Source organism: Sipha flava, unplaced genomic scaffold (assembly GCF_003268045.1).
Source record: "Sipha flava isolate LNK unplaced genomic scaffold, YSA_version1 360_pilon_pilon, whole genome shotgun sequence".
NCBI lineage: Eukaryota > Metazoa > Arthropoda > Insecta > Hemiptera > Aphididae > Sipha > Sipha flava.
Genome location: NW_020273059.1, coordinates 59735 through 71004, shown reverse-complemented (window position 1 = coordinate 71004; position 11270 = coordinate 59735).

Below are 11270 nucleotides of genomic sequence, written 5' to 3'. Positions count from 1 at the left end.
TGTAATCAAAGGAATCATAAATCGCTTTCCAAAAATCAAATATACTTCGTCAATTGAACATTGGCCTGGTGCAGTATTAATAAATGGGCCGGCAGGGTTCTAGAAATATCGTTTTAATTATACCTACTACGGTTAATTCACAAAATATATACAACAGCTTTTTCTCTTTCTAACTATTTGTTTATACAACTTAATCAATCACAAACGATTAAAACTCTTTCATTATTGTCTGGGAATAAAATATATAATAGACAATCGTAACATTTAATCTCAAAAAAAATTTAAATCAGAGCTTATAAATGTAAATAGTGCATAAGATTAGTTGCACATTATACGTAAATTTTACATATAATATATATATATGATTGTATATTATACATTCTTAAAAACAACTAAAGTATCATATTCGTGAGATCGTTTTTTGTTGGCAAGCACAAAGTATATTACAAACTGTAGTATTAGTGCGTGTGTATACGTAATTGCACAGCATACATGCGTGTACGTATGATGTATTATTGTAACAAAAATATGTAAATAATAGTAATAAAAAAAAATGTTTCAAAAGTTCTACCAGTTTTTGAATTTACAAGTTTCGTTATACCCCTTTCCTATGCTCTACCGACATCACCCCATCTCGGTTTTCTTTTCATCTTCAAACTTCCGCTACTGCACGTTTTATCAAAATTTCGAAAATGATTACTTTATTCGCTCCGTCGCCATCGGTATTTCTGTAAATTGTATTCGTACCGAAATTGTTCGAGGAGAAACTGTCATTAAGATCTCGGCGTATTTGCTCATTGTATTATATAGATGGACAGGCCTTTCGATTTTTCTTTTTCTTTTTTTTTGGTATATAGTATTTATTTTCATATAATACCCATGAGTATCGATCTGGACTGATAAAAGTTTAATCCCATTAACGAAACAATAATAATTAAAGCTCTTGTATTATACTGTACGGTTAACGTTAATAGTAATAATAATATGTAAGATTTTCTTCAATATTCTATACGACTGCGTAATCCTGAACACATATTGCTCTTCAATCCGCTATTCGCGTCCGTCATGTTTATATATATCGTGTGCGCGTTTACACATAACAGTTCAAACACATCGAGCGTTATGTTGTTGAGAGTTTACATTTTGCTTTATACGCGAATAAGCTTCTATATTTGTACGCTTCACGTACTATACACAAATCTATCTACCTAAAGTCTCCATGTATACTAATATACACACGCGTAAGAAAATGTAGTGAGTGTGTAGGCGTGTACTTATAAATTAGTGAAAATAATTTTTCGTTAGTTTTGTAATTAAAAAATCCTACTGTTTTTAGTGTATCATTTCGAGAAAGAGAGAAGTAACCAGGAGGAAGAAAACAATTTAAAGTTGAAGTTGAGATACCAGGATGAAAGATGTAACGAAGTTAAAAAATAGATACCATCCATTAATTGTATGTATTACCACCCACTCTCTATTTTTATCTATTGAAATAATTTAGTATTAAATATTAAAATATTATTAAATCATTTGAAAGGTATTTTATTTCTACTGAATTCTTCTTATTAATAATTTGAAAGAAACTAAATTTATTAATAAGCTACGGAAACTATAAGAACTGAAGCACAAAATTAAATATAAAAAATGTTTGAAGCCAACGTTATATTTTACGAACAGTTTTATTAATATTGATTTATAATAACAATAATGCAGGACAAATAATTTTAAGAAAATCATTTAAACTATCATCGATGATTTCCACAATACAGTAAATTTTGTTTATATATCACATTTTATAGAAGTATTTCATTGGTGTTCATTATTTTGTATTATATGCATCTACACATATTTTATACCCCATATTTATTTATATATATATATATAATTGTATATGTTATATTTATTCAGGAAAATATGAATATTTTATAATTTCATTCACGTTTTAAAACAAATACTCAACTATTTTTTAAGTTTCCTACTTCACTTTATAGTCAACTTTATGAAATCTATAAATCAAATTAACAACTAATTTTTTTACCGCTTCATATAATTCACTAATTATACAGAATACGAATAAAATAAATGTTTAGAAGACTTCTTCCATTTTCATAAATAACAAAGTTAGGAAATTGTGTGACACTTCAAAATAAAAGAAGAAAAACATTACTGACAAAATAATATCATACTAGATCAGTTATGTAAGCATTTTTGGTTATTATATTTACGAAAGTACTTATATATATAACTTTTATTTAAGTACAGTATACTCTCAGTAATGCAACCATTTGATAACCTGTCCGTCCAGTAATCCGGTAGTATTTTATTTTAAAATGTTTTTTTAAAAGCATAATTTGAAAAAAAAAACAAAAACAAATTGATAATTTTGTTTTTAAACCTATACCATTCAAATATTAATTCACATTATATCCTATATTATTATGTATGTATGTATATATTATTATTATACATTTTAAGAAAATAAATTAAAGTTTTTCAATAAGTAAAAATTCGTTTTTATATAAAACTTCATTAATCCAGCAGTTTTCTGATCTAATATCTGTCCGATTATCAAGAATCTACTGTACATTTTATTTAAATTAATATAATTATTATTTCTGGTTTGCTATTTATGCATATTATATAGGATATACTATTTATTACATTATAATTTTAAATGATAAATAGAAATATTAATTAAAATAAAAAATTATAATATTTTAAATTTCAAAGTATATTGATTTTTATAAAATTATAGAATATTCTGTAACTAGATAAAAACACAAATTAAACACAAGAGTGGAAATTATTTAAATATCTACTACATAAACTATGCATGTCAACATTTTATTATTTAATATGAGGTTAATATTTGATTTTTATCACTCCAAGCTTTGAAGTATTCAAAATTAAATTAAGTTTTTTAATTTTTGAACTCTTTCTTACTATAGATAGTGTTTTACTTTATAAATGGCAGAAATATATTTCTTCGAACAAGCGAGGATATTATTTATCGAACTTGTATACCCTATAGCAAGAATGGGCAACTCAAAGTTACTGGAGGACCAATTTTTATAAAATTAAAATCCAGCGGGCCAAAGCATAGGAAAAAAAGGTCATTCAAAATATGAATTTTAATTAGCATTTATATACACCGAAATAATAAATAAAACACACACACAACACACAAGTTTCTGAAGAAACTGATATACTTAGTTAAATAGTTCGGTATTAACAGTTATACAGCCCGCGGGCCCTTAGTTGCCCACTCCTGCTCTATAGCATATACCATTGTTTATTTATGAATATGCATTTTCACAGTTATTTATTTTTAAATAAACTGCAAAACATAATATAAGTTATTAGTGATTATTAGTAGTTATTAGACTAGGGCACAGATGTCGTAGTAGGAAAAAATTAGTAAAGTTGAATGCAGTATTGCACTAAAAAAATAACGTTTCGTTATAATTCATAAAATTACGTTAATTTTATCTGTCATTAACTTATTGTAATTTATATATTATATATCACTGACTCATAAGTTGCAATTTATAAACATGTATAAATTAAATATAAAAAAATATATACTTAAAAATATTGTTGCATTGAACTATAAGTAATTTTTTTAAATTTTCAAAATCCAATGTTCTTCGGTTTGGGATCAGAAATTTCTTATAATTCAAAAAACATCGTTCTACGTAGGTTGGTATGAACGGAGAGTAATTAAAATAAACTAAATCACTTACCGTCAAGTTTTCGGGTAAACCATCTAACAGTTTTCTTTCTCCAGTCAGTAAACCATTTATTATACTTATGGTTTCAAATTCGGTATTTTTTTTAATAACTTCAATGAACTTTTCAATATTTTTTGTGTTAAATATATAATTTTATGTGTACGCATTGTAAATACGATGAATCCGATAATCATAGTATGACGAAACCGATACGATTTTAAAAATAATCAAACTTTTGTTTTGACTATATATATAATAATATTAATAGACAATAAGATACATAAACAATATACATTATTCTATTGAAATTTTATAAAACCATTTAAAGATTATTAAAAAAGTGAAATTATATGGAAAAAATTGAAAAAATGTCGAAAATTGCGAAAAATATAATTTTAAATTTTTAGTTTTTTATTCGTACCTACACGAAACGCTTTAAAACTTATTTAACAATAAATTGGAGCAGTAGAAGAAAAGTTGCAAATAAAACAACAACCATGCCCTAGTTATGACTAATAAATGTATACAAAATTTCAAAGATATGAAACTAAAATTATTACCATTCATACAAAAGTAGTAACAATCATCGTGTATATTAAAATTCATAAAAATAAATTCTAGTTACATGTGGATGTAATTAAAAAAAAACCTAATTATTAAAAACGAAATATTATTTTATTTTAATTTAGTTTTAATTATTATATCTATACTACCTCATAATACAAAAAATAATAAATGTTGATTCATTATAAATATTAATAATACTGATAAGCTAACGTTACCGCAATAGCATGTTATTAACGTTAACGTTATTTTCTACTTTCAAATGTCTGTCAACTTAAGTATCCTATACGACGCCAAACAACGATAATCCCTTTTGGTCGTTCTAAGAATGTTAAGCCTTTATTCTTGCCACGTAGGAATTCTTCCAAAATGTATTTTATTGAACTACGTCTGAAATTCATTTCAACAATAACTATAGTCACCTAGCGCCTCATACACTGAAATCGGCTAGCACATTTTTTCCATTAACTTATTACAAAACTATTTCTTTTTATTTTAGTTCAACTCATATTACTCAGCAATAAATATTTCGAAAATTGTTTTACTTTTTTTTTATACCGTAATAAGTAATATAAAAAATATGTATAAATTAATATATTTATTATTATTTATTTGTATGTATATTGATTCCAAAACATTACTGTTTCGTATATATACCTTTGCAAAATAAATACAAAAATTAGATACACTTTTGAATTCGTACATCGCATTAATTTACTAACTAAATACAACAACATACATTATTGCACTTTCTAAGACGGTATTAGTAAATAGACATAATATTTTAGGCGTGTCCTATAGGAGATAATGTCCAATAGGACTTCATTAGGACACATATCAACAAACAAAATATATTGTACTGGCCTGTGCGAAACGATACGCGTGTTATTTTCTTTATCGATATAATGAATATTACTATTGAACGGTAAGTAGGTAGTTCATTGACAATACATAAGTAAATTATTGACAAACGATCGTTTGGTGGTTGAAAAGATAATTTGAGTGTTTCAATATGTTTCCATATAAACGTCGAAAAATGAATTTAATTTTGGATCATATTATATATAATAGTAGGTTATATTAATTTATAGAGTATATATAGTTATAGTAGTTATATTGAAGGTACGCGTATATGAAATAAAATTCTAAACTTTTTATTTTACGTATTACATACGGTTTTGATAGTATTGCCTATTAGTAATTTGTTCTTTTTCTTATCCATCAAATATTGTTCTGAGCAAAGAAAAGAAAGCAAGAAAATTGACTGAAGTGTTATCATCATATGATATTTGACTCCATAATCTTATTAGTGCATAATTATTGTTACCAAATTTTTAGTTATATATCCAGAAAATCATTTAGGAATAAAAATGATCTGAATAGCGAAATCGCATTAAGAACAAGAATACGCATATATGTTTCATCGTCAACAATATATTAATGTATATAAATATATAAATAATAAAATACATAAGTCGCTTGTATGTAAGAATATCTAATAGTTTTACACAAAATCTGCATATTCTTAAAAAATACGCAATCGTTTCATTCATTTAAAAATAGTAACGAAATAAAATTACACGTCAATGATTTAATATGATTACATATGTTTAGTTTTTTGTTGCATTAATAATCAAATTATGTTTTATGTAATAGTAGGTATCATTCTTAATCTGAACTGAAAAATATGATGAAAAAGCAATTAATAATGATATATACAATATTGATTAATTAATAAATGACCAATGACAAATAAGCCTTTAATTTTAATCTAAAGATGTAAAAGTGTTTTAAGATTAATTATGGAAAAAGTAACTATCTAATAGGGGAAATATTTCTATAATGAGTTTTTAAATTGTATATTAAAATTATTATATAAATTAAATATAATTCATAACGAAATAATAAATAATGATAATTTATTTAACTCAAGCTGTAATTATGAAAGTGTATTATTAGCTTATTGACTAAAACGTTAACCAATATATGTATTTTTGTAATCCATTTCATGGATCATTATTGCTACATGAATTTAATCCTTTTCAGTTCAAGTATTAAATCCTTGTTGTTTAGTTAATTTGTCACCGAACGTAATCGATGATACACTTCACTAATATTAAGATCTAAATAGTTTTTAAAGTAGTGTTCACTCTCGTTTTATCTATCGAATACTCATAGTCTATTAAAATATGTATGTTTATTATTAATCACCGTTTTATAGACATTAGCACTTTTACGGCTTCTCAGTCTTGAACAATAATTATCGAAATCTGATTTTTATAAAACACATCTTCCCTAAAATGTGCTTTATCACCAAATTGTAACTCTTATACATAAAATATCACGCTATTGTTATTAACCATTAGTCTCATTTTGTTTTAAGTTAGTCGAAAGATCTACCCAAGATTGAACATTTACAAAGACGATAAAAGATTATGGGCCATCTGATACGAGTTGACTTCGACTTAGACCTTAGCATTTAGTATATCAAAATGTCAATCAACTCTAATAAGAGTAAATTATTATCATACATTGAAATTATTTTTTGAAATTATTTATTTCTTACATTTTCAATAGTAAAATATTAAAAAATTAAAATAATAATATATATTTTAACCACTTATGCTAATTTTTTTCGTTTTCATATCACATAGTAAACGAGCGGTAGTTACGACTTGGCTAAATTTAAAATTAAGGTTGGCACAACTTAAATGTTGTTACACTATAATTTAAATAATAATTTTATGGTCAGTCATGATTAAAAATTGTATTAGTTTAAATTAAGTTTTATTTGGTGATTGTGTATGTTTAAAGTTTGCTATTATATAAACCAAGTCATTAATAGCCTAATTTGAATTCCAATTACAGGTAACTATATATATTGTATATACATAGTGTATATCCAAACGTTATTTTGCCAGGTTTTTTGGCCTTAATGAAATTCAAATTAAAATAAGACCTACTTATAAGTCCTTTTTAAATTATATCCAATAAAAATACGTACAATAATTAAGTGTGATGGACAGAAAATAAATTTATGATTTTCTTTTAAATTACATCAATACATTTTTTATGTTTTAGTATTTATACTTTTCTAATTTCACCATTATCTCACCATTAAATAAAGACCGATGACGGTAGGTAATTTAAAATTCTTGGTGAGGAAGTCATACCCTTCAAAAATCGAAGACGATTTCAGCTGACACTACAGCATAGTTAATATAAATATAACCACCGACCATTAAAGATAAAATAAAACCCCATTAATTATATATTTTATTTATTAATAATCAGATTTTTGTATTTCTTAAAATTGAACGCGTTATTTTTCAACTTTTTCAATTCCAATCCATCATACTTCTAAGGGTTATAATTAATCCACTCATCACATTGCCCAAGAATTCAACGAGCTTAATAATTTTGATTTATTTTGATATTAGAACTTCACATTCTTCAAGCCAATGTTTTTTAAACACTTAATATACATTTTGTTTGATTGTGTTAATCTTATTTTGTTAATCAATTTGTTATCTTACTTTTCGTTATAAATAATGAATATTATTTAAACTATATTTTGTACTGTATTATTTTATAATTTTTGTTGTAGGTTAATTGTAATTACTTATTTTTAATCATTATAAACTATTTTATCATTCATTATGTCTATTTTGTATTGTATTTAGCTTAAGATGATAAAAATTAATTATATATTGTACTTGAGTCTCCATAGACGTAAACATAATAAACAAATAAATAATACGATTTCGAACCTTATTATTTATTTATTATTTTAATTAAACGATTATGGTTTTATCAAGTATAATTATTTTATTCTAAATAATGATTAAGCCTTTGTGTTTTAATAATAATCGATGAAAAATACATATTATTTTATCAAGTAAAATATTTTTAACATATATATATATATATAAACAATGGACTGCTTTTCATGTGTTTGTTTTATTTCTTACTACTGAATAAAATAAAATAAAATAAAAAAGCATAAAAAATAATTTCAAAAGTCAAAAAAAAAAAAAAAGCCACGTATTAAAATTATTATTTTAATACGGCTATTATTATTTTTAATCATTAATACAATTTAAATTACTGACTGGTATAGTTAATCACTTGTAATATAAATAATTGTAATTCATCAATTTAAATTTTAAATACTACAAATTTTCAAAATATACAATGGCATAATCGTGTTCAAACTGTTTTATAGTTACATGTAAGGTACATGTTAGGTAGTTTTTGTTGGGCTTGATAATTATTAATTTATATTTTAATTAATTATATTTTAAATTATGTTCGGAAATTCCGTACCGTTCATTTACTTGCTGGCATTATTTAGTGTTTGCAGAATTCAAAAATGCTCACCTTGCAGTATTTAAATAATGATTTTTTTTTTTAATATGGGGTCGTAGAACCTTACAAATTTCTTTTAGCATGTCATTTATTTTTAAATAATTTTAAAATTACATTATTTTCAAATACCGTAAGAAATATTTTTGAAATCCAGTCAAAATTATACCTTTTTAGTTTTTAATTATTAGTTTAAGTTGGTCGGTTATCGTTCAGTCTTGAGTAGTACCTATTCAATAGAACATTGTTGAGAATTTTCGTGTAAGCCAAATCCGAAGACTATAATATATAAAGTATTGATTATAATAAAGACCATTAATAAAAGCACGTTTTACACAATAGCTATAATGCAAACTAAAGCAATTGTGAAAGCTAATCCTGTTTCGTACATTGTTGTATTTAATATTATTTGTAAATGTTCATATTTAATATTTTTCGCTTTTCAGAGAAAATAATGATTCAACATATTATTGTCGTGATTGAATTGCAACTGAAAAGTAATTTACTCTCGTCTCGTCATAGGTATTTCGTTTTTTTTTTTTTTTTTTTGAAATAAATAATAAAATAGTCAATATTTGATAATATTAAATCTCAATCATAGTATATTGTCTAATATTACTAACGTCAGAAAAAAACGTGTCAGAAAATTATTGGTTTTATTATGATTATAAATTGCAAAACCGCGAACAATACAGTCCCCATTATATGTTTTAGTATGGTCACGTTGAAAATTACACCAATTAGTTAATCGGAAGGGTTGGTCCGGCAAAGAATTTTAGGACTAACATGATCGCAGCAAGACGATATAAGTTCTGCTTGCTATTTCTGTTCTCGTATGTCAAAACATTAACATTTTGTACACAACTCGACACCGTGTATGATACCTACGGCTTACACAGTATAGGTATTCATAAACACCGTAACAACCTACGTTTGAAATGCGCTCGGAAAATAATTCGAGTCGATTGGTATTACAATATTTCACGACGACGTACCTTTCAAGCGAAGGATTGCTTTTATGTTGTACACATCAGACAAACGCAGCCGTATGTCGTGTTTTCAGCAATAAGTGTTAAAAACCGATTGCCAACCATCGACCTACGTCAATATAATATACGTATAGTACCCAAAAGGTTACTGGTACTGGCCGTAAGAATGAGAATTCCGAACTAGAATCGTCATTACGTTCTATTATTTAATAATAATTCAATGACTACATAACAAATAATGCATATTACCGTAAGTTAGCTAACAACAGTAACGTATTTAACGTACCTATGTACCTACATGTGCGCATCGAGTAGTTAATAATATGTCTCGTTATGTTGCACGTTATATAATTTAGTTATTTCTTCGGTAATCGGCTAAAGAAAATAGAAAAAAATTCATTTCGGCCTAGCATTTTTGTGTCGAGTTAACCTTTTTTTTTTCTTCTTCTCTTTTCTCCTACACCCGTTCCCGGCGTGCGCACAAGCGCAATCGAAAACACGGAGTGCGTCGACTGTAACTACTACACGAATACGCCCGGAGAGGACGACGATAAATTTTAACAAAACAATTTTTTTAAAATATGTTTCCTTCCCCTATACAAATTCTAACGTAATAAAAAATTAAATTCGTACGACATCGGTGATTGATTAAAAAATAAATGTTGATTATAATTGTTATAAATCATATACGATTACAAAGTACAATTTATATCGGATGCTGTTTCTTTCCAATTTACATATTTTCACATTACATTTACATACTGAACGCAGAGAGTTGTTCCCCAATTTAAAATTTTAGTAATTTCAATTATTTCTATAATATTAATATCCATATTACATATTTTTCTCATGCGTGTTATCGGGTTGAAAGTTAAAATTTTAATTTATTATAAATAAAAATGAAAAAGGATACATTTTCGTGTGATATTATAAACGCTATGCAAGCTTATGAAATTTGTAATCGATAAACATTCGCATCCGATGATAATTTATATACTCTAACAATATAATGACTAATTGTAATTAACTTATAATCAAATTATATGAAATGTACATTTTGCAAATATATACATAACCATTTGTAATATAAACTACTAACCCATCGTACTATGGTATATCCTTTAAGCATACTATTGAACTGGGAAAACGTAATTTTTAAAGGATCAATGTTCAGTAATATACATGCGCATAAACTTGGCTGTTATGCTGATTGAACTTGCAGCGTTTTCAAATAATCGTACTAATTATATTTATTTTAAATGAAAAAATACATAAAAATATAATTATAAATATATACGAGTAAATCTATACGAATTTAAATGGATATGGGTCTTTACTTAAAGGCGAAAAAAAAGTGTTTTTTTTTTTTTTATGCAGGATTCCTCCCCAATTTAGTAAGGGTTATAAGAAAATAATTTATGGTGAATTTGGTCATGATAGCTTATCTCCTTCCCATGTCAATCATATATGATTATTACAATTTAATTCAAAAACTATTGATCTTATCATTAAAACCATAAAAAATTACCTTCTTTGACAAATGTTAATCCCTCTTGTGGCACGCAAAGGAGATAAGTTACCATGACCAAATTCACTAGAAATTATTTTCTCATAATAATTA